Source organism: Ursus maritimus, unplaced genomic scaffold (assembly GCF_017311325.1).
Source record: "Ursus maritimus isolate PB19 unplaced genomic scaffold, ASM1731132v1 scaffold_22, whole genome shotgun sequence".
In the NCBI taxonomy this organism is placed as follows: Eukaryota; Metazoa; Chordata; class Mammalia; order Carnivora; family Ursidae; genus Ursus; species Ursus maritimus.
In genome coordinates, this window is record NW_024424675.1 from 1283823 (window position 1) to 1310818 (window position 26996).

Genomic DNA, 26996 nt, shown 5'->3' on the forward strand with positions numbered 1-26996 from the left:
CCCCTTCGTTGTGGGTGGGGATTGCCGCTCTGTGGGCCTCTTCCCTTCCTAGTTCCCCCGCAGACACCCTCTGTCTCTCAGAGCCCTACAGGCCCCCTCCCTGCCAACTCTGACACAGTCCCAAGGTCCCTCTGACGTCTCACCCTTTACACTGTAGGCGGCAGCTTGTATTCATGTAATCAGGGCTTTTTTAAATTAACATTTGGTATGTTTTGTTTTTTCAAGTAAGAGCGTCAATGAAAATAAATCTATCACTATTTCGTTAAAAAAAGACATTTTGAGGGGGTGCCTGGGTGGCTCAGTCAGTTAGTTGTCCAATTCTTGATTTTGGCTCAGGTCATGATCTCAGGTGGTGAGATTGAGCCCCTCATCAGGCTCCACACTGGGCATGGAGTCTTCTTAAGATTCTCTCTCTCCCTCTTCTTCTACCCCTCCACCCCTGCTCACATGTTTTCTCTCTCTCTCTCTCTCTCTCTGTTAGAAAAAAAGACATTTGGATACCATCCAAAATGAGGGTCATTATCAAACATGGGGTGACCTGGGGCGCCTGGGTAGCGCAGTCGTTAAAGCGTCTGCCTTCGGCTCAGGGCGTGATCCCGGCGTACCGGGATCGAGTCCCACATCAGGCTCCTCCGCTATGAGCTTGCTTCTTCCTCTCCCACTCCCCCTGCTGTGTTCCCTCTCTCGCTGGCTGTCTCTCTGTCACATAAATAAATAAAATCTTTAAAAAAAAAAAAACACATGGGGTGACCTACTCTCTAATCTAAACTAATAAGAGCTGCCCCTTAGGCTGGAATCCACAGGCTGGCATTTAAGATCTACAGTCCTACAGCCATGGCTCTCCCAGTGATCTCAGAACTATTCTCTGTTCCTCCCCCACCCCAGAGCCCTGGCCATGAGCCCATTCTCAGGTCAGTTCAGGAACTGTCACTGCCATTCCTCCCCTACATCTACACCCAAGCCTTCAGCATGTTCACTTCTCGTGTGCATCTTGAGTCTTTCTTCTACTTCTATGTCCTTGCAGCTATAGTGGCCTAGGTCACAGTCCTCTCTTCCCTGGGTGCCTGCAATGTTCCCCTGACTGTTCTCCATGCTTCCATTCTTGCTCACTTAATACCCAGCTGCTCGTCATGGCCACACTCATGTTATGTCCCCATAAAACCTTTCAAAGGCTTCTCGTTACTCTTTGAATAAAATAAGAGGCAACTGGGTGGCTGTCAGTTAAGTGTCAGACTCCTGGTTTCAGTTCAAGTCGTGACCTCAGGCTCCTGGGATCAAGGCCCCTTGGAGAGCTCTGCACTCAGCAGGGAGTCTGCTTGAGATTCTTTGCCCCTCCCTCTCGCTCTGCTCCTACCCCTGCTCACACACTCTCTCTCTAAAATAAAATACATTTTAAAAATCTTTATTTTTTTTACATTAACAATTTTTTTTATTATGATATGTTAGTCACCATACATTACAATCTTTAAAAAAAGACGAACTCTAAGGAGAGTGTGTTAAGTTTGGGATGAACTGATGTCTGCTCATCTGTCAGACCCAGTCTCCTTACCCTGCCCCTTCTGTCCCTGACACTTCATCCAAGAGCTTCCAGGGTTAAGACCTTTCCTGCCTCAGGGTCAGCTCGTGTGGTTGTTTCTACAAGTACCCTTCTCCTTGGCTTCTGAAGCTCGCTCTTCTTTTCCTTCAGGTTTTAGCTCAAACGTCACCTCTTCAAAATAATCTGTTCTGATTGTTTCTTCTAGGTAGGATGTTATTTAAAATAAGTTCCTTGGGGCGCTTGGGTGGCTCAGTCATTAAGCGTCTGCCTTGGGCTCAGGGCGTGATCCCAGCGTTCTGGGATCCAGCGCGCATCGGGCTCCCTGCTCAGCGGGAAGCCTGCTTCTTCCTCTCCCACTCCTCCTGCTTGTGTTCCTGCTCTCGCTGCCTCTCTCTCGGCCAAATAAATGAAATCTTAAAAAAATAAATGAATAAAATAAGTTCCTTGAAGGCAATACTATATTTCTCTCATTCTCTATAATGTGTCTATGCCAAGTATAGACCCTCAATCCACATATTGGATGAATATATAGTTATGGGCACATCAAAGGCGTTCCCAGTGTGGATAAGGTTTTCCGGGTGGACATCTTGCCGGCAGTACCTGGGAGGTTGCAATGACTTTAAGGTTATTTGTTAGAATGCCTATTTTCAATTGCCAGAGCCTAGATAATCCTTGCATCTTTTTGAAAAATAGCAAAGGCTTGGGAAGAAATACCAAATTGCCAAACTGGGGAGGGATGACAATATGATCCAGGGAAGGGTGGTAGAAGCACAGGTGTTCCAGAGGTTGAGTCATTCATCATCAACATTTGGGACCCTCTCTCCAGTGCTTCCTTGTGCAATTTGTGGAAGAACAAACCCATGTCATCATTATCTCTTCATCACCTCCAAATAGGCAGCTCTACACTCGCTGATGAGAAAATCATTCCCGACTTACAGTAGGCACAACATAAACTGCTTAGACTGACTGAATAAATGGATTCAATTTCCACCTTAAAGAGGGACTTCATTGGAGAGTGCCAACACCCCAGGCAGTGCCACTGATCAGATTACAGCTGTGGGTGTGATGGGCCTGCATACAAATTCTACACTAACACACTTTCTTGCAGGTACCGCACCCTTGTGGGAGGATTCATTCATTCAGTAAGTCACTTACTGAGCCCTGTGCGAGGGGCTGAGACTGCCAGTCAGCAAGGAGACAGTGTGCCAGATAAGGCCCAAGGGCACCACCTACAGGTGCACGGAAGACAGTGGATGAGCACCCCATCAGTGAATGAGACCCCTGGCCTGGGTCTCATGAAGAGAGGGTGTCTTGGAGTAGGATGGGCTGTCGGTAGAAAGCTTATAAGAAAGTGAATGTACTTATAAGGAAAGAGAGTGTATCTCCAACGTGATGTTAACCTAAAGAAAATCTGCCATGCTGCTAAGCAGCTGATAATTCTGGAAATCCTGGTGCTAATCCAGAGATCCTGGGAAAAACAATAAGACACTCAAGGGGAACACAGGAGCTACTGCATGAGGGTGAGCCAGGCTCATTTCACAACTGATCAGAGGTATCTCTTAGAACCTTGCGGAATGATCAGTGCCTGGTCATTTGTTCAGGTGCATATATGTGTGCACACACATACACACGTACACACACTCTTACGAGGGTGTACTATGGAAGAAACCTGTTCTGTAAATATTCTTTGACATTAGATTCCCACAAAAGTACAAAAATTTTTATGTTCATGGCAAAATCTAAAAAATCACCAACCACAGGAAAATTCCTTACATAGAGAGAGATCGAAGACAATATTTTACAAATTGTTGCACACAGCACAAATGTAGTTTGATGTGTTGATAAGTGTTCTTTTCAAACAAATTTTATTTAAATTCAATTTAGTTAACATAGAGTACATTATTAGTTTCAGGGGTAGAATTTAGTGATTCATCAGTTGCCTATAACACACAGTGCTCATTACATCAAGTGCCCTCCTTAATACCCGTCACTCCATTACCCCATCCCCCCACCTACCTCCCTCCAGCAACCCTCAGTTTGTTTCCTATAGTTAAGAGTCTCTCATGGTTTGCCTCCCTCTCTGTTTTTATCTTATTTTATTTTTCCTTCCCTTCCTCCATGTTCAACTGTTTTGAATCTTACATTCCACATATAAGTGAAATCATATGGTATTTGTTTTTCTCTGACTGACCTCTTTTGCTTAGCATAATACCCTCTAGGTCCATTCACATTGTTGTAAATGGCAAGATTTCATTCTTTTTTTAAGATTTGTTTGTTTGTTTGTTTGTTTGAGAGAGAATGTGTGTTTGCACGCAGCAGGAAGGGGCAGAGACAGGGAGAAAGAGAATCCCAAGTAGACTCTGTGCTGAGCGCAGAGCCCAACGCAAGGCTCAATACCAGGACCCCAAAATCATGACCTGAGCTGAAATCAAGAGCTGCACACTCAACTGACTGAGCCACCCAGGTACCCCAAGATTTCATTCTTTTTGATGGCTGAGTAATATTCCATTGTATGCATATACCACATCTTTGTCAGTGGACATCCGGGCTCTTTCCATAGTGTAGCTGTTGTGGACATGGGGGCAGTGTTAAAGCGGCGGAGGAGCAGGGGGACCCTGAGCTTGCCTCGTCCCTCAAACACAGCTAGATCAACATCCAACTATTTTGAACAACCAGGAATATGATCTGAGGATTAAGCTTATTAAGTATTCTTAATTAAATAATTAAGAATTACTCAAGGGGCGCCTGGGTGGCTCAGTCGTTAAGTGTCTGCCTTCGGCTTAGGGCGTGATCCCAGAGTCCTGGGATCGAGCCCCACATCAGGCTCCTCCGCTGGGAGCCTGCTTCTTCCTCTCCCACTCCCCCTGCTTGTGTTCCTTCTCTCACTGGCTGCCCCTCTCTCTGTCAAATAAATAAATAAAATCTTAAAAAAAAAAGAATTACTCAAACCAGTACCTTGAAAATATTTTGTATACAACAGCCTCTTCTCAGAGATACCAGTAATCCTAAGAATACTCTCTAAAGCAGAAAATATCTGCAGTAACAAATCTAGTTAATCCTCTTCAAACTTTCATAGATGATTTTGACCCCTGTGCCCTTTTCTTAGGGAGAGTATGAGGACAGCTAACGCCTTTCAGCCACCTTCAGAAATAGGGTTCTGTGAAAATAAATTGTGAAACACTGATCTAGAATACATTTTATTTTCTGTGAATTCTAGTACTGAGAAAATAAGTAAATATGTAAAGGAAAATGAGAGGGGTTGTGGAATTTGTGTCAATGTGAACTCATGGTTTTTGGTAGGTAGATAAATAGATGGGTAATATAAAAATAGGTATCGATATCGTGTGTTCATGTGTGTATTTCCCAGGTCTGTCTGCTGAGGGGCCTACAACAAGGTTTCCCAACCTCAGCACTGTACACATTTTAGGCCTAATAATTATTTGTTGCAGGTGGCGTGCTGTGCATCGCAGGGTTTAAGCAGCATCTCCGACCACCTAGACGCCAGTAGCAGCTCCCTCTAAGTTGGGAAACCAGAAATGTCTTCAGACATCACCAAATGTGCCCTGGGAGGCATGTTTGCCCCAGGTTAAGAACAAGTGGTCTAGACACAATGGCATCTTGGTAGCAATCAGCACAATTAGCACCAAGATATTTGTTTCTAAATACAACTCACCATGAATTCCAGCCAAAGAAACTAAAATATGAACCCACAACTTCTTGTCTTATCCAAATGTAAGGATGAGCTCAAAGCATTATGGGCCCATGTCAACAGGATGCAAGAACCAGCTTAAAGGGGCTCCTATGAGCCAAGTCTGAGGCAACTTAAACATTGGAATAAATACTGATAAAAGATTATAACTTACTGAGTAAAATAAAAAACCATGAGTCAATAAATAGATAGGTGAGATAGATAGATGATACATAGATAGGTAGATAGATAGATGACAGATAATGGAGGAAAAGAAGAAATTCTTCCTTATAGTAAAATGAATACCAATTAATATATATAGAAGAAAGGATGAGTTTAGAAACATCACCATTTGACAACTGTCGTAATAATTGATTCAGGCAAGAATTATTATTGAATGCTAGAAAGTGAAAATTTGGTAAAAAAAACAGTATTTAATCATGTTTTCAAAATACTGTTTTATGATACTTATTAAGGGGAAATAGTAAATTTCCTGATAGATATCATCCAAACCTAGAGATCAAAGTTAACCTCTAACAGCAATGAGACAAATGAGATTACGAGCCTCCTGGTATGAGGTACGGACGACACAACATCACTTGTATAATTTTCCCGCCAAAAATGAATATCCTGAATCTAACCCATTGACAAACTCAGACTGAAGACATTTTGTGAAACCGTTGGCCTGTACTCTTCAAAAATGAAGGATCATAAAGACACGAAAGACTGAGAAGCTGTTCCAGAATAAAGGAGACTAAGAAGGCGCGACAGCAATTGATAAACTACATGGATGCATAAGTACAACTGATAAACTATATGGAGTCCAAAGTAGACAACAGTACTTACTCACATTCTTTCATGATTGAGATCATTATGCCAAGTTTGTGTAGAGGATGTCCTTGTCCTTTGACACACATAGGAGTGTTTAAGGGTAAAGGCATCATGTCTGCAACTTTCTCTCATATGGTTCAGAAAAACCTATAATTATATGCATATGTGTAAAACAAGAAGGATAAAGCAAATTAGCAAAATGTGAGCAATTGGAGAACCTGGGTGAAGGGTATAAAAGAGTTCTCTGTATTGTTCTCGAAGATTTTTATAAGCTTGAAATTATTTAAATTTAAAGTTACCAATAAAAAATAGAAATTAAAATTAGAGTAATGTCCTACCTGAGCACTGAGAGTTCCAATCTGGGTCCAGTTTGGATGCGTCAGATGGCTAAGACGTCACAGAAGCACACCACTACACAAACACAAGAAACACAGAAACACACTGTGCTTTTCCCAACACAGCACAGCATGTTTGGAGGAGATAGCCAAGCCATGTGCTTTTTAAATTTCAAGCCAGCTAATTATTAAGGATAAATTTCAGTAGCTTCCACATTTGATTGTTTCTTTGGAACAGGGTGATGGGAGCTTGAGGGTGGAAGGGACTGTAGTGGTAGAAGTGGTACAGGGGCAGAGGGGCTGAGAAAGAAAGGGTTCTTTGCTTCGGCCAGACTGCATCATCTCATTCCATACTGCACCTCCCTGTGCCAGGGGATGGATTCATTGCTATTTCCCATTCTCGTTCTTCTGTTTATCCCCGGGTTTTCACAAGATACACACCCATTCTGACACCCAACACCCCACACTAGGATTTGGCTGTGATTGAGATAGCACTGTAACTACATGTCCCAAGAGTGGCTTGGGGGTAGGACAGGAAGAGGGATGAATGCTTCATCATGAAGAACTCAGTAATTAATAAATCACAAAGCTTTGGGCTAGGAAGGACTTCGCTAGATTATGCCCTTTAATCTCTCCATTTTTATAGAGTAGGAAGCTGAGACCCTGGAAAGGGAAGCTGTCATCACTTAGAGAACCCCTACTTAGGAGCCATGGCTTCCCAGACATCTGGGAGTAGTGAAGAGAAGATAAAGAAGAGGCAGTTTTGCCAATAGAAGTGTAGTCAGCTGTCAACATGAAATTCACAGCTCCATGGGAATGTGCACGCAATGACACATGCTCATTCTGAGAAGAATCTTGTTTTCTCTAAGATTTGGTAGATGTGATAAGACATGGACAACTGTCGCCCTGGCTGAAATAGAAATCACACATCTATGCCCTCTGCCATGTGGTCTTTGCAGCATGGCCTTCTAGAAAATGTGGCAGAATCCCCCACCTCATTTCCTTTGAGAATGGTCATGTGACTTGCTTGAGCCAACAGAATGTTAACAAACATGAAAAACACACAGAAGTTTTACTGTGTATGTGTGATTTGGATGGTCCTCCTGCTCTGCTTTGAGCCTCCACGAGAAAAACCCGATCCAGACAGCCAACGCCCCCTAAGCATAAAGAGAGACACAAACTGTGCAGATCAGATCAGATGAACGAGAGCCCACCCGTGGATTTGAGAGCATGAGAGGGAATATTTGTTGCTATAAACCACTGAGATGTTGAGATGTTTGTTATACACCAAAAACTAATACATGATTCAGCCCATTTTCCATATTGCATCTTTTTAAATCTTTTCCCAGATGAGCAGTTTCCTGCCCCTACAACAACTCACATTCCATAAGAAGTAACTAAGGTGGTAACTGAACACCAGAAACAGGAGCCTCAAATGTTTCCTTCTAACAAATCCTAGCTGGTGCCCATATCTACTTGGAGAAACAGAAAAATATAAGTAATCCTGATCGCTTGTGCAAATCACAGCAAGTGTGTCTTCACTACTGGGTACCTACCCCCAAACATAGGAAGACCATTACCTCATTACAGCACATCATTCAGGGAAAAGAGGAAAAGCCCAGCCCAAACACTCAAACCATGCCCTAAACCTAAAATAAAATGCTAAGACACAGAGAGGTAAAAGGAATGCAAAGAGTCATTGAATGTTTATACTTTTAGGTAAGAAAATGCAGACTAATTTAGGAAAATTGAATCCATTTCTAGGTTTATAGACTGATGCACAAGAGAAACAAACAGGACTGGTGATTTTCCAGGTTGGCTAACCCCATTCTGTTTGATTATCCCTTTTCTAATCCAACCCAGGACGGATTTGATCAGATCATATGATGAATAAATATGGAGACAGGATGAACTCAGTTCTCCTGACTCCAGACCTTTAATCTTCCTCTGTACCTTAATACCTAATTAAGAAAAACAAATCTTCCCTGTCCACATATTAACGGAAACTTAATTTTCTTCAAATAGTAGTCCTTAAAACGACAAGTCTGAAGTCATGACTCTTCTACTGAGTTCCATGTAAGTGTGGCAGTTGGATATATTAATGGCCCTTCAGTGCATCAGGCCTGGGGACACCCACATCCTATAAGCCCCTTCCACTCCAGCTTTGGGCATGTCCACGTGACCTGCTTTGGCTGAGACATTAGCAAACATGGTGTTCCTTGAGGCTGAAGCCAGGCTTACTCATTGGAGCTTGTTCTCAGAAAGCTTCCTCATGTGAAGAAGTACCATATATCCTCTTTGAGGGTGAAACACTGCATGGAAAGCGATATCCAACTGTGTCTGCTAAGTCTATCCTCTGATCTACAGTCTAACTGAATGCAATCGCATAAATGAACGCAGGAGAAATCAGCAGAAGAGACCTACACACAACTAGGGAATTGTGAGAAACAACAGCTCATATTGTTTTAAGCCAATATGTTTGGGGGGGTTTCTTGTACAGCAAAGATAACTGATACATTCAGAACATTCTGACCACCTCTCATAGCAAAGACTGTACTCCATCTATCTTGGGATTCAGAAAAGTCCGATATCCTTGATCCATAGGCTGGGTGGTGTCTTCTGCAATCCATGATTGCTATGTTAGCTTAGACCTCAACTCTTTTCTCCTGAATCCAGTCTATATTTCATTGTTCTCCTACCTGTCTCCTCCTCTCCAGCTTCCATCCTCTTTCCAAAACGCTGGTATATTCAGAACCCATCAAGCTGTATCAGATAGCATCAGCCTTCCAAGGGACTCAAAAGAGATCCAGGACCAGTGCATACAGGATTGCAAGAAAATGTCCACATACAGTCTGCAGTCTTACCCTAAAGACCAACCCAGGCCAGAACCCAACCACCTGCTGGATACATCAGGAAGCAAGAAGGAGCACGATCACAGACAATGTTATATGTCATGCTGTATACTAACTAGAGTTTTAATTTAAGTTAGAAGCCATTGAAGGCTTTAAGCCAAGAATCACACGTGATTCTTGCTGCAGTAGGTTGGAGGGCAAAGGAGAAGAAGTAAGAATTATAGCAGGGAACTTTAAAGATAATTCAGTCAAGGGACATCCATGAGCTTTCTTATAGCTGTGGCTGTAGGAATGATATTTTTTAAATGTATTTATGAGAACTTTGCGTGTCTTCAATTTTACCTGGAGGGAACAATATATGCAGATAGGTAGGTAGATACGTACGTAGGTAGATGGGTAGATAGATAAGGTAAGGAAGGAGAGAAAGAAGTAAGAAAAGAAAAAAGAAGGGAAGAACGAAATACCAGGCACTGTTCTAAGCATTTATCTAATTCAATTCTCCTGACAACCCTATGAGGCGGTACGGCACACTATTGTGCCACTATGGATTATTGTTAAAAAATATCCACTCCTTCCCCTACCACCACCATGCTGGAGTTTAACTTCACCACTTCAGGTGGGCTGGACCATGTGACTTGCTTTACACAATGTAATGCTAGCAAGTGAATATAACAAAAGCCTTAAAAAGTGTACATTTTAGCTCGTCCCTTTGTGCATCTGCCATTGCTGTGAGAGAATTTGGAAAATCTAGGCCTTTGGTCCATGCTGAAGGATGAAAGACATGGAGCAGAGCCAGCCCAGACAATCCCATTGCAGATGAGCTGACTCCCAGCTAGACTACAGATGGGTGAAAAATAGAAGGTAATTGTCCTTCTCCAGTGAGATCATGTCACTGCTTGTTACACAGCATATTGCAGTAAAGACTCACTTGTGCAGGGTATCATCATTATCCCTGGTTCACAAATGAAGAAACTGAGACACTGAGAGATGAAATAATGTGTCTGGTGGTGACTGCTATGTCTCCAGTCAGAATAATCATGGAGAATGGTGGTGCCATTAACTGAGATGGAGGCACTGGTCAAGGGACAGGCTGTGGGCTAAAATGATGAACTTATTAAGGCTAGACATGGGTGGTGCCTGCAAAACAAACAGTGACTATGTCAGCAGGCAGTGGAAGATGTGGCTGTCCTGTCTGGAGCCCTGAGCGTGGTTGAGGCAGCCTGGAAAGGAAAGGGTGCTGAGGGAGAAGAGAGGAGGGTCTGTACCTCGTGCCTGTGAGCCATCCTGGTCCAGGGAAGCTCAGTCTGGACTCCCCTACACACTGCAGGAATAAGAATGAAGAGCAAGACCTGACTGATTTTCAATTTTCTCCGTTATGAGAAATAATCACCAGGTTGGGAATAAACCGAGCAGCCCTTCCAGTGCACCACCAGGTTTCTCCTTCCCCATGTAACCCAGAGTCACAATATACATTTTCCACATTTATTCTTGGTATTGGTTTTCCTATCATGGAATAAATGAAACACCAGCTGGAACAACTCTTAGTTCCTTTTGCTTTCAGTTGAACCTGGTGATTGAAGAAGGCATGACCACCTTGTTTTTACAGAGGTCCCTTTTCATCTGCCATCCTTCCCTGTGTGAGGAACTGTAGCGTGCCTCATCCCTGCCCTGCTTTGTTCGTGGTGGCCTCGTATTGGGTTGTCTAGAAGCAGGGCCCATGGCGAGATGCTTGCAAAATTGCTTTCCTGAAGGAGTACTCCCAGGAGAATCTAGTGCGGGAGTGAGGAGGGAAGCAGGAAAAAGCAGAGGAAGCAGAGGTGGGTTTCAGGTGAGCTCCAGCCTCAGGGTGACCCCTGGAGTCCCTGGAGTGAGTGACACCACAGAAGTTGTGCCCCCTGGAGGAACAGGTTCCATACCCCAGTCCCTGGCCAAGGGCCTCTAGTGAGAAAGCAGGCACCCCTCAAAAATGTCTGGGTGAAGCTGCTCCCCTTAGCCAAGGAGCACCCCTTCAGAAAGGTGTAAGTGTGAGCTCCTAGCAGCCAGCATCTCAAGAATAAAGAACAGGTGTGCCAGCTGCATGAGGCAGCTGGGCAGGGCACTAGCAGCCTGTACTGTAGCAGGAATCCTCTGCTTGTTACAGAGAGGGGGCTGGCTGCAGCATTAAAGCCATGGCACTGGAATCCGTGTCCTTCACTTTAACATGCACTCCCAGGCAGGGCCTGAAGGGAGTTAGTGTGGCTTCAAGGGTGAACAGCATCATAAAGGACATGTGCTGTGATGAGCACTGGGTATAATACGTAACTAAAGAATCATTGAACACTACATCAAAAACTAATGATGTACTATACAGTGGCTAACTGAACAGAATAAAAAATAAATAACCATAAGTTGGAATTACTATAACAAGGTAAAAAAAATGCAAATGACAACCTCAAACAGAAGTAATTCCACAGTAACACACGTCCACCTACCAGCAGATGCATTACTGAAGACGTGCAGAGAAGGCACCTCGGAAACCCCTGTAGGGTTCTCCCTTGAGTTCAGACATGGGATCCACCCACTACAAAATACTTCGTTCCCTAAATACCATGCAGTACACTCATTTCACAAGAAGAATCGCTTCCCTCGGTGCTGAAGTACAAGGGCAGTGTTGACTGTTTCTTGTCCATAATCTCTGTAGCCATCAACACAGAGCTCAGGGAGCTCTGCCACAGCACACGCCCCCAGGAAACCACAGCCGCCTGAGGGTGAGCGGCGTCTTCCCTTTTCTATGGATGACCTGAGCATTTCAGAGGGAATAAAAGCAAAAGGAAGGTGAATTCCAGAAATGAAACAAAGAAAAATAGCTTACTTTTGCTGCATGATTTCAAGAACCAGATTCAGTAACAGGGCTGTTGACGGGAAGCCTTTTAAGTCCTCAGTTCAAACCACATTATACATAAGACAGGTCACACATAGAAACATAAAAGAAATTGCAAACAAGAGACATGCATACGCTTGGCTTCACCTACACTTTTTGCTCTAGATTCCCATTTTCCACTATTAGATTTTTTCCTCAATGATACTTTGCTGGGATGAAGAAAGATGTGGGCCAGGGTCGGTCATGTCCTGGCTCATCTCCCGCCGTTTTCATGCCTGGGACACTCCCATGTCCCAGCCAAGTTCAAAGGCCTGAGTTTTTTCAACCTCCCACCTCCCACCTCCCACCTCTACCTTTGCCCCTGGTGCTGTGTTCCTAACTCACCAAGGGGCTGAGCCACACCTGGGGTTGGATTGGATGACAGGAGTGAGGTAGTTCAGGGTTCAGGTGAAGTCTCTGAGGCAGCAGGCTACAGGGACCCAGAATTACAGAGACCCTGTGAAGCCCCTGTCCACCCAGCTCTTACTAGAAACAAATCTCAAAACTTCCATCATTTCCTTAAGCCCCTATGTCATTCAGTTTCTTCATTCAGATGAACCAAGCTTGTCTGTGATGTCTGGAGCGATGCAGCAGACGGTGCTGATGAGGTTGTGGGATATCGGTGAGGTTCAGTGGGGTGGAGTCCGGAGCCGACGACCAAGAAAGAATTCTTGAGACATCTTTGGTGCAAAATGGTGGTTTATTAAAGCACGGGGACAGGACCCTTGGGCAGAAAGAGCTGCTGCCCGGGGTTGTGAGGAGTGGCTGATTATATACTATGGGGTTGGGGGAGGTAAGGAAAAAGGGAGGTTTCAAGAGAGTACTTTCATATGTTAAAGAAGACTCGCAGGATACCAGAGGCCTTGCCATTGTCAAGTTGAGGTTGTTTACCCCTCTAGTAGGGCATTAACAAGAAGGTAGTTGGGAACTTCCTGGAGGCTGCCGATTAGAAGGACATTTAATTGTATCTACATTTCCTTCCGGAAGCTGGGTTACTGATAGAAATGCTTTGTTCCGGTAGATCGCTAAGACATTTGTAAACTGAGGGAGACTCAAGTCTTGCAGGACTGTGGTCTCTATAGGTTAATGATTTCTTTGTCCTTTAGGGCAGCCAGGAGTGCCTGAGGAATGTCACATACACCCCATGGAGGGGATGGTTTGTGGGGTGTCAGCTTCTGCCCCTCCAAGCCAGATGCCTGGAAGGCGAAGGCAGCAGGCCACATGGGAGAAGCCAGGTAAAATCCATACCTCCTGGAGGAGTGGCATACCTCCGTGTCCCATACCAAGAAGGCCCAGCCATGCCAGCCTATGAGAGTGTGTGTGTGTGTGTGTGTGTGTGTGTGTGTGCGCGCGCGCGCACGTGCGCATGTGTGTGCATGTGTGTAACTTCTTGTAACTTTCTCTCAGTGCCCAATCAGCATTTCCTAAGCCACACATTAAACCAGGGGTTTGGGAAGTTTCAGAAGTTCCTTCAATTATCTCATCAAGCCTGGAGGAATTCAGTGTTGGATTCTGACACTTAAAGGTGTTAGCTTCTTAATTTTTATTTTCACTCAAGTAAGTTGCAGTTAATAGTGATTAACTGTTCACATTCATCATTAGAGAAGTAACATGGCACTCATGATCCCATAGTTCAGACTTGAGGTGGCTTTGTCTTGGATTTCTGCCTAAAATGTCGAGAGAGAGTACATTTCTCATTGTCCTTGGAGGCACTGTAGAGTGCGCAAGGAGGGGGAAGCCTTAAAATGAAAGGTCTTCCCATTCTGGCCTCAGTCGCTGGTACAAGTAATGCAACACTTGTACCAAGGTGAGGAGCTGGAAATTGAAAATGTGCAGTAAGCATCAACATAATTTCTTCTCTCCTTTTGTCTGCTAGCCGTACAACCCAGGGGCATTTGTATGGCATCTATTTGAGAATGTCAGTGAGCAGTGAAGTTTCATCGAGAGTGATAGCTGATCACACATGAGAGAACACCATGATGATTTGATTTAATGTCATTGTGCCTGATACTGTCTGGAAATGGAATCCTGAGGAATGCCAACAGCTTACCTGGGGAGATGTGTCACCTTCAATCAGTTAGTTAGCAAGTAGTCCAGTGGAGGGAACTATCACTGTCACTGAAGATGCTGGTCTTTTCACTGCCGCTGTCTTCATTAGTGCACCTGGGTGCCAAGTAGATGGAGCAATGCCCTGCTGGAAGCATGTCCTCCAGCAAATTAGCACATGGTAGTTGGACAAGATACTTATTAAATTATTTAACACACACAAATCATGCTCTAGGAATTACAACCAAATGGCTTGTAGTTGTGTTCTAATTATAGCTTACAATGGCTGTACTGTCGGGGTTTTTTTTTGTTTTTCGGTTTTTTTAATGATTTTTTATTATATTATATTAGTCACCATACAGGGCTGTACTGTCGTTTTACTGAAAATTATCAGAAATCCCAGAAGTTCCTGAGTCAGCAGTTAATGGCACAACAAGTGAGGAAACTAATCAGTGTTTTCTTTTTACCTATAGTGGGATTTTTCTAATGGAAAGGAGCACAGAGCCCTGCAAGTAATTTAAATCAAGTCTAAATGGCTTAAGAGAAAAGGGATTTATTTGAAAGGAAATGAGGTGGTTCTGAAACTTAAGGGAAGCCTGGATAGCCAGACTCACATGAGCACAGACAGAGGGCATCAGGCAACCAGAACACAGCCAAGGTCACACCTCATGAAGCACCTGGTTAAGGCGCAGCTCCTGCCACCTCTAGGACATGGACATACCCTTAGCACCGTGATGCAATGGGTGGCAAGTATGCCCACCAATGCTGCACAACAGCTACGGACACTGTGTCACCCCATTTCCTCTTAAACCATCCTCGTCCCTCTGTCTACCTGTTCCCAACTTCATATCCATAATCAAAATGTCTGATTGGCCTATCCAAAGGCAGGTATCTGTGTCCTACCTTCCAGGAGACAGGAAGAGGTGTCTGGCTTGCTCAGCTTGCATAGCAGGGGCTGGAACCCTGACTTCCTCCAGAATACACACAAGGGGGAACCCCAAAGCGGAAGCAGGCTCAGATGCTAGATAGCCTAGAAAAGTAAACATTAAGAATTCAAATATACAGTATAGAACCATAATAAAATTTTAAGTTTGGCTAAGATTGTTTCAGTGGTATAAATGAGCAAAAAATTCACTAGGCTACTCTGGAAGATTTTTTTATTTGTTTGTTTTCCCTCAATGCATTTCTGAGAAATAACTAGGATTGCTAGATTTATAGTAATTGGAGGCTTCTGATAATAAAGACTAATTTAAAGTCATTGCTTTTATGATATTATATAAAATGTATGCAACGCATTTTGCGTTGCACGGTGGCTGAACAAATTTCACTTGTGCTTGTTAAGGGCACTAGTGCAATGCTAGTCACTGCTCCTTGGAAGCGCTGGCACTTAGCCCTAGCCATACCTTCCTACGTACATGCACCTCTAAGTGCTGGGTTAGCCAGACAAGGAAACCAGCAAATCGTCCGACAAGAAGCACAGCAGCCCAGGATCGACTCAACATCACTAATAATGTGCTTGCTGCCCATGCCTTCTGTCTGCAGCATGCCACGTCCATAGTATGGCAGCATGGACTTCACGTGGGAACATGTCAGAAATGCGGATTCTTAGTCCACCCCAGAACTACCAAATCAGAACCTGCATTTTGACAAGCTCCACAGGCACTTCCTGTGCACATGCAAGTTTGAGAGGCCCCCTCTACAGCACCCAATCCCTGGACAGGGATAGACTTCAAGGGCACCCACTGTCCTGTCTGGGGTGCTGCTCACCAGCTCTGTCTACCTTGTCACCAGAGTCCCATCCCCATTTGTTAGCAGGGATGGACCCAGTCCTGAGATTGTTTTCTCACTGGGTTCCCTGTCTTGGCCTCACACCGCTGTGCTATGGGCAGCCTCTGTGTTACAACATCCTGTTATCTGTCATCTTGTGATGTTCAAGCCCATTTTCCCCAGGGAGATTATATCAGGGACTCTACACAGGGCTTGCTTTGTGTCACACCATTTCCCCTCCTCCTCTCTCAGACCCCTCTCCAAAGAGGCACATGCAGGGAAGGATGGCCCAAAGGTAAGGGAAGTCCCAGCCTGGTTTCTGGACAGCTTCCAGCACCTCCTGGGGCAGGTCTTTCTGGTCAATTCCAAGTTGCAGACCCCACACTGCTGCCCTCCCTCTCCATCTGGACTGCAGGTCCACAAAGTAAACACAGGGAGAGTGGCCAGTCCACCCTCAGAGCCGTCCTCAGCGGGTGCTCAAGGCTGGAGAGTGGGAAGTGAGAGGGGAAAGAAGAAGGCTCAGACTTCCTCCTAGGGCTGGGCCAGGCTTATTCCAGTCCCTAGGTGAGGAAGTGAAAGAGGAAGTGCCTGGAGCAGGAAGTACGGGAACTAAGGAAACCCCCATTCCTCAGTGAAGGCCCTGCTCACAAGTGGACTTCTCTGGGTGGCGGTCAGGACTGCCTGCTGATTGTGGGTACTGAAGGAACATGCGTGCAACATGAAGCAGAGGAAAAAGAAAACCTGTGTCTGGACACCACTTTCCTGGAGGGATGTGTATTTAGTGGATTCCACATGGATTCCCAGACCAAGAGCCCTAGTCTAACTTCTCCAGTGCAGGAAAGGCCTTTTCCTGTATGTTCCAGACACTGCTTCCTCCCCATGCAGTAGAGTCAAGTAGCCACGCCAGCAAGCCTGAGCTTTCTGCCACTCAGTCTTAAGTATAAGAGAGTTGGCTGACAATAAAATCCTTTATCCTGCTCTCTTCTGTTCCCAAGAGGAGAAATTTAAATTCTGGAAGGAACAAAGCTCTCATTTATCCAGGCCAGTAATGACGAATGCCTGACTAAATGTTGAGAATCCAGACTGCTTAATAACTCAGCTTTAGAATCCCCAAAGGATTCCACAACAGAGCCAAGAAGAGCCTTTTTCCCTTCAGTTATTTGTGTTGTTTTAAGAAACTCCTTCAGGTCAGGATCACTAAGCCCACCAATAGTCATATCATTAGAAAAATGTATTATCTACACTCATTTTTTTTTTCTTGAAGAATCAACACTGAAACCTTGAATGTATTTTATAATTGATTTAGTCCTTCTCAATTTAGATCTTTGGGACTGGAATCACTGAATGTTACTGAGAAGCAAGTGTAAGCTGAAGGTTACAAGAACAATTGCAGGACTACCTGGGTGCTTACAGATAGTGACAAGCCCAGTGATTTTCATGCTATCTGTGCTCGGCTGGCAGAGCAAACACTGATGCCCCTTCCCAGCTCCTGCCCTGGCTGGATGGGCTCATGGCGTTTCCAGCTTCATACCATCACTCCCTTCTTTCTCTGTTCCCTGTTGGGCCTCACCCACTGCTTTCTAGACCCTACTGCAGTCTCCACACTCAGCTCACTTTCCACTTCCACGAAAAAGGAACAGACTCGGTTTCCATACCCTGACTGAACTCAACATCTACAAAACACGGGTATGCCTCCCAGGATTGTCTGAAAATTAAATAAGGAAGCACATATAAAAGAACCTGGTACAAAGCTTGGTAAGCAGTAGGTTAGAAACATTCACTTCCCTGTCTCATTCTCCACTCCTGCCTCCTGCCCTTTGTTCACACCCCTGCCCGTGAGGTCATCCCCATGTCCTTGTCCTGCTCCATCACCTTCTTCCCACTCATTCTCACGGCCTCAGGGTCAGAGGTGTTAAATAACAAAAATTCAACTGGGTAAATTTTAAAGATCTAATTAGCTTTATTAATCAATTCATGAATCAGGCAGCTTCCCATCTAGCAAGTAGAGGGGAGCTCCAAAGGGCTACAGACAAGGAAAGACTTTTAAAGGGAGAGACAGAGAGGAATGTTAGCAAACATTGTTTTAGGCAAGCTTGCCCTCCTTTTTTTTAAGATTTTATTTATTTATTTGTCAGAGAGAGAGAGCGTGAGAGCAAGCAGGGGAGCAGAGAGGGACAAGCAGACTCTGCATCAAGAGCAGAGCCCAACATGGGGCTCGATCTCAGGACCCTGATATCATGACCTGAGCTGAAATCAAGAGCCGGACACTTAACCAACTGAGCCACCCAGGCACCCCTAAATTATAAGCAGATGCTTAACAGACTGAGCCAACCAGGTGTCCTGGAAAGCTTGCATTCCTAAGAGGAGTGGAGGGGTTCCTCAGTTACATCTGCTAGTGCTGACCTGTGGACTGGTTAAAGGCTACATTTGGGGGTGTTGAAACTGAGGTTAGGTTAGGCATTAAGTTGTGGTTTACTGACATGGGCCCTTACTTAACCAAAGTGACATGTCGGACCTGTGCTTTTTCGTTTTGGTTTTTTGCTTTTGTTTGTTTGTTTAACACTCCCTCCCTTTGATCAGACTCTCAGCTTAACTGAGATATGATCAACCTTTAAAGCATTAACACAACTCCCAGCTACTGCTCTGTGGTTCCCGAAGCTTCTGTTGTTCCTCTGTGTGGCACCGTGACATTTTTGTTTAATCTCCATGACATTCACAGGTTATGACTTGGTAATTTTTTTGTTCCTCTTTTCATGTTCCAGTCATAGAAGATTGTTTGATTGGTGGTTAGAGGCGGTAAACACACACATTGAAATGTTTTAAGAGAATATAACACACCAGGGGGATTATTATGATTACTATAAGCAGGATAATGCTCAATGTTTGGATTTCACTTCAGAGCCAGGGTCCCTAAGACCAAAACCAATCAAAATCAAATAAGCCAAAGAAAGACCCTGTGGAAGGAAACCCTCTCTTAAGCCAAGCGGCTTGCTCAGTAATCTATGTAACTTCCCCAGAATTGTTAATCCAGGTATAGCTGGTGGTATTGGCTCCAGCAGACACCTGCTCGTTTAGCTAAAAGATAATCAAGGGCCATTCTATTATCAAGAACAACTTTGCCCAGAGAGTCTAAGGATTTTTATTGGGCAGCTATTGCTTTTGCAGTGGGTTTTGCAATAAGTTTAAGAATTAAGGAGAAGTTTCTGAATATAGCCTGGTTTACCTTACCCCTAACCAGGAAAGTAGAGACCTGCCAAAATGAGGGGATCCTGAATCATGAAATCCTCCCGATCGGTCCTTCCTAACTTGATGATGTACATTTAAGAGAGTTGGCTGAGGAGATATCTTATTTTACTTGTGGAAAGTTAGGACCACGGTTAGATTTTCTCCTGGCCTGAAATAAAATGTTGCTTTAAATTCCAGAGGTTCCCCCCTTAGTAATGGCCTGGGAGATACAGATGAGGCCATTATCTTTCCAAATGAATGGCAGAGTAAAGAAAGGAAAAGAAGGACAAAAGGTTTCATGTTTAGTTAAGTATGAAGCTTGATCCATCCTCTTGGGTGGAAGCAGTCTACCTCAATGTCAGCTACTTCTCCTCCTCCTCAATTAGACTTGGAAGTCTCCAGATCTATACAGGACCAGGTATCAGGTGGAGTCTCCCTCAGTTATGTGATGTGTGGCCAAGCCTCAGTGCCTCCTAGTTTTGCAGCAGTGTCAGACATCAAAAGCACTTGGAAAGGTCCTTTCCAATGGAGATCAAGGGCCATCTGCCTTTGATAACGTTTCCAGAATACCTAATCACCAGGCTCTAAACTGTGACCAACAGGATCCTTTGCATTGCGATTTAGGAAGGCTTATTTAAGCTACTGACAACAGGCTTCAGCAAAAATATCAGAGACTTACAGTAGCTGGCCATACAAGCATGAGATAGCAAGGGATTGACAGAAGGTTGTACACTGATAGAGTTCAAAGAAGTCTGTAAGATTTTCATTAAGGCTCATGTGATTTGTCCAGTGAAGTGGGTGCCTCAGTCACCAGAGATTATAGAGGTATAGCCCAGGCGGGAAACACATTTATTAACATTTTTTTTCCACTGTGAGGGCATCAGCCTTACAGCAGGGAAAGGCTTTAACCCACCTGGAAACCATACAAGCAGGATCCCTGGGTGGCTCAGTTGGTTAAGCGTCTGACTTCGGCTCAGGTCATGATCCCAGGGTCCTGGGATCGAGTCCCTCCTGGGTCTCCTTGCTCAGCAGGGGCCTGCTTCTCCTTCTGTCTGCTACTCTCCCTGCTTGTGCTCACTCTCTCTCTCTCGCTGACAAATAAATAAATAAAATCTTTAAAAAAAACATACAAGCACAACAAGAACATATTGATAACCATACTAGCTGGCAGCTGAATGAAGTCCAGTTGCAGGTGTTCAAAGTGTCTGGAGGGAGGAGGTCTGAGGCCTCTAGAGACAAAAACAGTTTTTCTAGGATTATGGACCTGATGAGTCAGACATTGCTGGTGGACTGTTGTTGTGATATTATAGAAGTCTCTGCACCAATGCGTATTTAAAATTTGAGTCATCTTAAATGCCCTATGGTGGGTGAAGGAACATAAAACCAAAAGTGGGTTTTGTCAGGTAGCCAGGAAAAAACAAGCCTCCATCTTGGTTTTCTCATAGCCCGGACTCTTTAAATTGAGTGCCATTGTTTGACCACCTTACTTTCTCTGAGCCAGGAGAAAACTGTTGCTATGTTGCAGGGAGATCTGGATGGCGAGCATGGCAATGAGGGGCCATTTTTTGTAGAAGCAGAATGGACCTTACCCACACGTGCCACAATCTTACAACATAAAGAAAACTTAGCATTACCTCTTATTTGACAATGCGTTCCATGCAATTGAATATGTCAAATAAGCCTAATTAGTTTAGCAAAGTCTTTGGAATGTTACAGGTCAAAAAGATTTAAGCAGACCAAAAGTTTTTAAAAAAACAAAACTTTGTCCTTTTAACAGAGAGAAAACCGAATTCTAATTTTGCACTAGCTTACTTTTGATACTAATACTTATTTATTTTAATTTTAGTCAGTCCTGACCATAAATAGATTTCTTTTCCCGAACGTTGTTTTTCTAGAGACCTTCTACAACTTTTTTTTTATCATTCAGATTTTGTCCTGAGTTTTCCGTCTTTAAATAACCAGCCTCACTTTAGAACAAAATTATTTTTCTTCCCCCAACAAAAATGTGTTTCCACTTTTTATACTTTTTTTTAACCCAAAACACACATCTTACTTTCCTAATGTAGCAAATCGTGTTCCTTATTCATATTTTTAACTTTTAGAAACCTAATTTCTAGTGGAAGCTAAGAAGTAAGCAATTGTGAACTGTGTGTTCTGTGAACTGTCTCAATTCTTGAGATTGGCAAACTGATGAATAAATTTCACAATTTTTATAAGTGTACTTTTTCATAGTGTAATCTTTTAATAAAGCACAAAAGATGTTTACTAGCAGATCGGAATTTATCTTTAGTTTCTCTGTAATAAGACAAAAGTAGATAAACCTCTGTTCCATAATTAATGTTTTAGTATTCTGTCTAATTTGGAAATGATCTAGATATTTAATGAATTTAACGTAATTTATTATTACACCTAACTCAGCAGAGTGCCTGGCTGGCTCAGTTGGAGGAGTGTGCTCTCTTGATCTCCAGGGCCATGAGTGTGAGGCCCCTGTTGGGGATAGAGTTTACTTTAAAAAAATAATAAAATGTAAATAAACCTACCTCTGAAAAACTTTAAGGTTTAGGTTACGAAAAAGATTTGGGAGACTATTTAGAATTTTACCTATTTTTTTAAAAATTTTTATTATGCCTATTTAATTTACTTGTTCTTAACAACTATGTGTAGATCACTTAAAATCTTCATGAGACATTAAAGTCAGTCATTCTCCCAAGCTGTCTTTTTTAATATTTCATAACAAAGATCACATCAACATATTCAACTTTCAGTAAACTCAGGCAGAATAAAAGGCATGCCTATTTTGATTAAATCAACAAATGGATATTTTTCTATATCACATGAACTTGGGGGAAAAAATGGGTTAGTTCTATTTTTTTGAGCATTTTAGAACACCCAGTCCTTACAGGTGCTTGCCTTTAAACAATTAAATACAGCTCTTTGACAAATTAATTTTAGCAATACCATCAGAGCTGGAAAAGTATTTCAAATTTACAACATACATATATGGACACACACAGAGATAGGTGTGCAGACTCTGTAGTTACTAATACCTGTGGAGAAGATTTTTAAGATTTGTATTTGTCCCTAGAATTGATCTTAAGTTTGGAGGTGCTAGAGTTTAGGTACAAGAGCCTTTTAGAAGTTCGTGTTTTTAAAAGGCCTCTTTCTTTTCTTTCTTTCTTTCTTTCTCTTTCTTTCTTTCTTTCTTTCTGTCTGTCTGTCTGTCTGTCTTTCTTTTTCTTCTTCAGTCTCAGGTGTTTGTGGGCTATGTTCACATTTTAAAAACATGATAAGATGTATAACTTAAATGTATAAGGGACAGAGAAAAGAGGCAAGTCCTTCCAAGAAGAACTATGGTTTTTCCTCAAGCCAATAATTTACAAGCCATTTAAGATGAATAGGAGAATTGTTTAAAAGTAGGTGACCTTCAAAGTGGATTAAGAAGGGCACTTCTAATAAGAGACTATGGACTATGAGAAACAAACTGAGGGCCTCAGAGGGGAGGGGGGCTGGGTAATGGGATAGGCCGGTGATGGGTAGTAAGGAGGGCACGTATTGCATGGTGCACTGGATGTTATACGCAACTAATGAATCATCGAACTTTACATCGGAAAACGGGGATGTACTGTATGGTGACTAACATAATATAACAAAAAAACATTAAAAAAAAGAAGAAGGGCATTTCTAGTTTTATAAAGATCTGTAAGGTAAGGACAGTTGTTTTCAATTCCTCAAAGAATTGGGTTGTAACTTAAATGACATCATGATTTACCTATTCAACTATATTATTTGTTTTTTTTCTTTGTGTACATAGTTCTAATTTTAAATATTCCTTGTAGTATTGAATAACCCCCCTTTGGTATAAGAGGGGACCCCAAAGAGGAGGCAAAGAATATTACCTGTTCAAAATCCAGAGTCCCTCTCAATGAGAGCCGAAAGAAAGCCAACAGCCTGTACATCCCAGGCAGTTAGAAAGCCAAGCCCGTTACAGAAGCTAGACGAGCAAGAAGGCAGTCGGCGTCTCTGGGACAGACAATCAATAACCAATGGGTCTGGATTGGAAAGACTGGGCACCACAGGCAGAGATTCGGAAGAGCTGATTGTGGTGAGAATTTTCACCCTTTGCTGGCTTCTGCCAGTTTCCAGAACCCCTCTGCGGGCTGTGGTATCCACCAGTTTCCCCTTAGCTGTTTAAAGGAATGATGTAGCAGGTTACCAGGACACCCCTCAGTGTTGTCAACTCCAAGAGGGATCCATCTGGGGGATCTCCTTTGAAGGTAGGCAAGGGGGGAGGTAGGACCTGAACTTTGTCTGCGGCTGTGTAGTCTCTTCAGAGTGGAAAAACCGTCCAGGCAGAGGGTTAGTAGAATGACCACTCAAGGAGGGCAGAGGGGAGCAGTAGGAGTTTCCGAGGTACCTCTTCCATCTTCAATTCATTAGCCTTCTGCACTGAATCTTTCAATGGAACTATTCGGAATTTTGAAAACTTTAGGGGGTTTCTACTTGCCAATTAAAACAGGTATCCTGTTCTGTTTAACTTGGGGACCCTCGCCTTTAAATGTACTTGTGAAATGATCTTATCTAATCGGAAGATCCCCCATAATGGCCATGGCATTTCTAGGTGGGAATTTTCCTGAGGGCTGGCCGTGGTTCGGTAGGACCCTAGCTACAAATGGGATGTCACTCACATTTCTGCCCGGCCTTATTTTGGGGCCTCAGCCTGACGGCCACCAAGCCAAGGTCCTCAAGACACAAAACAAGCTTAGTAAGATGTATCCATTTTGCTAGATGCCTGTAACTTCTGGGACTGTCGTTCTTAGATATAAAATAAGCCAGTAGGTGGTGCATTTGACTCTTTAGAATTTAAGGGTGCCATTAACTAAGGTTTGGGGTCTCTCGGAGCCAAACTAATACCGAAGTGATGGGCTGAAGGGTTGGGATTGTGCGTATTTTCCAGTTCCCTCACTGCACAGAAGTTTTCTTTGAAGTTGGTGAGTGACCTGGTGTCAATCTAAGCCGTTCTGAGAACCAGCTTATCCTATCATGGGAGTCTTCCTGAGGGGATGAGTGCTCTAGCAGCCTTTAAATGCCCACCAACCTGATGGACATCTGAAATCCCCATTAGCAGTGGCCTCTATTTACACAAAACAAAACAAAAACATGCTCTTTATTGTATCCGTGATGATGGAGAGGTGTTACTGTATCATGGCCACAAGAAGGTCCTGTGCGCACCACCACCAAATCCCATGGAAACTTGCTGAAATTTTCGACCCGGGGACTTGTGGTCTGAAAACTTAGGGGCCTGGCTCTGGGCCAACCCTTCTGCCAGCCCAGCTGGGCTGGAGGCAAACATGCCGGCTCGTTCGGCTCCGGTCATAACCTTTTGCCAGTGCACCATGACCCGACCTGTGAAGGAAAGCCAACTAGATCAGGAGCTCTAAGGCAAACAGAGAGCTCCGAACCAAGGGAAATTTACCCACGCCAAGGGTTTGTGGTACCAGGACTGTGTTTCTCATCGTCCCCAAATGCTGCCAGAAGTTCGCTTCTATCCTGTCACTGTCACCAAATCTGTTATATAAAGAAAATTATCCTCCTAAATTTTAAAGATGTAATTGGCTTTATTAATCAATTCATGAATCAGGCAGCATCCCACCTAGCAAGTAGAGGGGAGCTCCAAAGGGCTATAGATGAGGAAAGGTTTTTAAAGGTAGAGAGGGAGAGGGAAAAAAATGGAATGATTAGCAAAGAATAGGTTATTTTAGGCAAAGTCACCATCCTAAGAGGGGCCAAGTGGTCTATCAGTACATTCCTCACACTGACCAGGAAACTCCCATGTGGACTGGTTAAAGGCTACATTTCTTGGGGGTTGAAACTGTAGGTTTAGGTTAGGTATTAAGTCACAGTTTACTGACATGGGGCCTTGAGTCATACCATTGCAGGCCTGTGTTTTTGGTTTTTTTTAACAGAGGGAATTGAATCTCCTAAGCACCGTGGTGGTAATTTTAGGAAGAAATCCACATATTCACAGGATGGCCCTTCCTGCCACAGATCCCTTGACCTCACTTCCCCATACAGCCCTCGGACACTCTCCTGCCAAGGGAATGTGGGTCAGTACAACCATGGGGCCAGAATGAGCACTTCTGACCAGTAAATTGTGGGTAATATTTGCTGAGCGTTCAGCTTATCAACGGAGAGGAGCAACACTCTGAGACAACATTTGCCTCAGGGCTAGAATTTCAGAGGCTGCTCCCCACTCCCCCCTCCAACCACCACGTGCCCTGAGAAGCTTGCACTCAGGGGCAGACTGTGATTTTCATGAGACCCACAGCCAAGACTCAGTGTATGGTGCTTTTTGTAAAAATAAAAATACGTGGCAGCATGTGGGTGTGCATTGTTCTCCAACAGGGAGAACGGTCTTATTCCAGGAACTTCAGCCAAGCTCTATGTGGCATTTGCACAAGCAGTGACCTGCAGCCACCACTTCATCCCTGCTCCAACACCTGCCTTTGCGGCTAACTTCCCATCACACCTCAAGGGCTTGGTGGCATCCCAAACAAATCTTCTGAGTCTTCCGGGCATGAGCTTAGAAGAAACTTTGCAGCCGAAGTCCCACATCCTGGATTGCAGACACCTTGTGTGATTTTCAAATCCAGGCAGTATTAACTCCCTGACTCATGTGTTTTAAACTTTAACCCATGGCCCCTGATGCTCACTGCCCTGTTCAAGAATCACCTCTGAACAATGAAAAACATGGACGCCTGACCCCCACCCCTGAGCACTGACCAGAAATCTTGGGTGGTGTCTGGCCTTGAATGGCTCCCAGAGGATCCTGCCCGGTGACCAGAGAGAGAACCTCTGGCTGGACCAAGAGCCAGACTCTCAGAGACACAGCTCTCCGAGCTGTCAGCCTCAGGAAAGCTGTGTGCCACTCCCCCTTGTTCTGACCCCAGAGGGGACAAGGGAGAGAGTCTCTGTGGCACAGAGTGCGATCGGGGGCAGTTCTATCTGCTTATGCAGGATGCAGAGATCACGGAGGGCAGAGAATGGGGTGGGGTGGGAAGGGAGAAAAGTGATGTGGGAAACAAAGGCAAAAGAAATGTAGCTTAAATTAAAATCCCCTTACAGTTTATATTCCACTGATAGATACCTGAAACATGCGCAGAGCGTGACCTTCCTCAAGGAACTCGTGGCTGCCTTAGAGCCTTAATGTTTGAAAGTAACCTCATTTTGGCAGCAGCTGGCCCCTCAGGTCCTGAAAGCCTTGCTTCCAGATTCCCTGGAGATTTGCACCATCCCTAACCCCCACTAATTAAAAAGTACACAGTGCAGCTCTTTCTGCCCACAGTTCCTGTCCCGTGAATAGGGAGGGGGTGAAGGTATAGACAGGAGAGAGAGGAGGACCCTGATTCCCCTGACTGGGCTTGGAAACTGTTCCTGGCAGGTGGAGACGCTGAGACAGAATGGAACAAGAGATAAGGGAACAAACCAAGATGGCAAAAGAATCTCAAGGCCACGAGCTTCCCTGTCAGTTCTCAATAGAAGACTGCTCCCGGGAACAGACGGGGTTTCAGAAGGGCAGGGGCGGGGGGCAGTTATCAGGGTGATGGGTACTAAGGAGGGCATGTGTTGTGATGAGCACTGGGTGTTATACGCAACTAATGAATTATTGAACACTACATCAAAAACTAATGATGGCTAACTGAACATAATTTTTTAATAATCAATTAATCAATCAATAAAATAAGAAGACTGCCAGTAAAACCCTCAGTGGCAACCCATTCGGGATCTCTCCCACTCTAGAGGGTTTTTTTCTTTCTTT

At 44.0% G+C, this 26996-nt stretch overlaps 1 long non-coding RNA gene across 8 annotated transcripts in view; it reads right to left on the reverse strand.

The window, feature by feature from the left end:
* Nucleotides 1-452: 452 nt before the first annotated feature.
* The window catches only part of LOC103677868, a 34534-nt gene continuing 7990 nt past the window's right edge, over nt 453-26996 (reverse strand). For 2 of the 8 annotated variants that reach the window (XR_005836874.1, XR_005836871.1), the window contains 5 exons: nt 15092-15218; nt 14193-14336; nt 6395-6467; nt 6072-6203; nt 461-474 (listed from right to left, as the gene is read on the reverse strand). This is a non-coding gene — a long non-coding RNA (uncharacterized LOC103677868). Of the gene's footprint in view, nt 475-1895; nt 1951-4061; nt 4103-6071; nt 6204-6394; nt 6468-14192; nt 14337-15091; nt 15219-26996 lie in introns of those variants that run through there. The other 6 variants (XR_005836873.1, XR_005836875.1, XR_572553.2 and 3 more) reach the window with 6 other exon arrangements.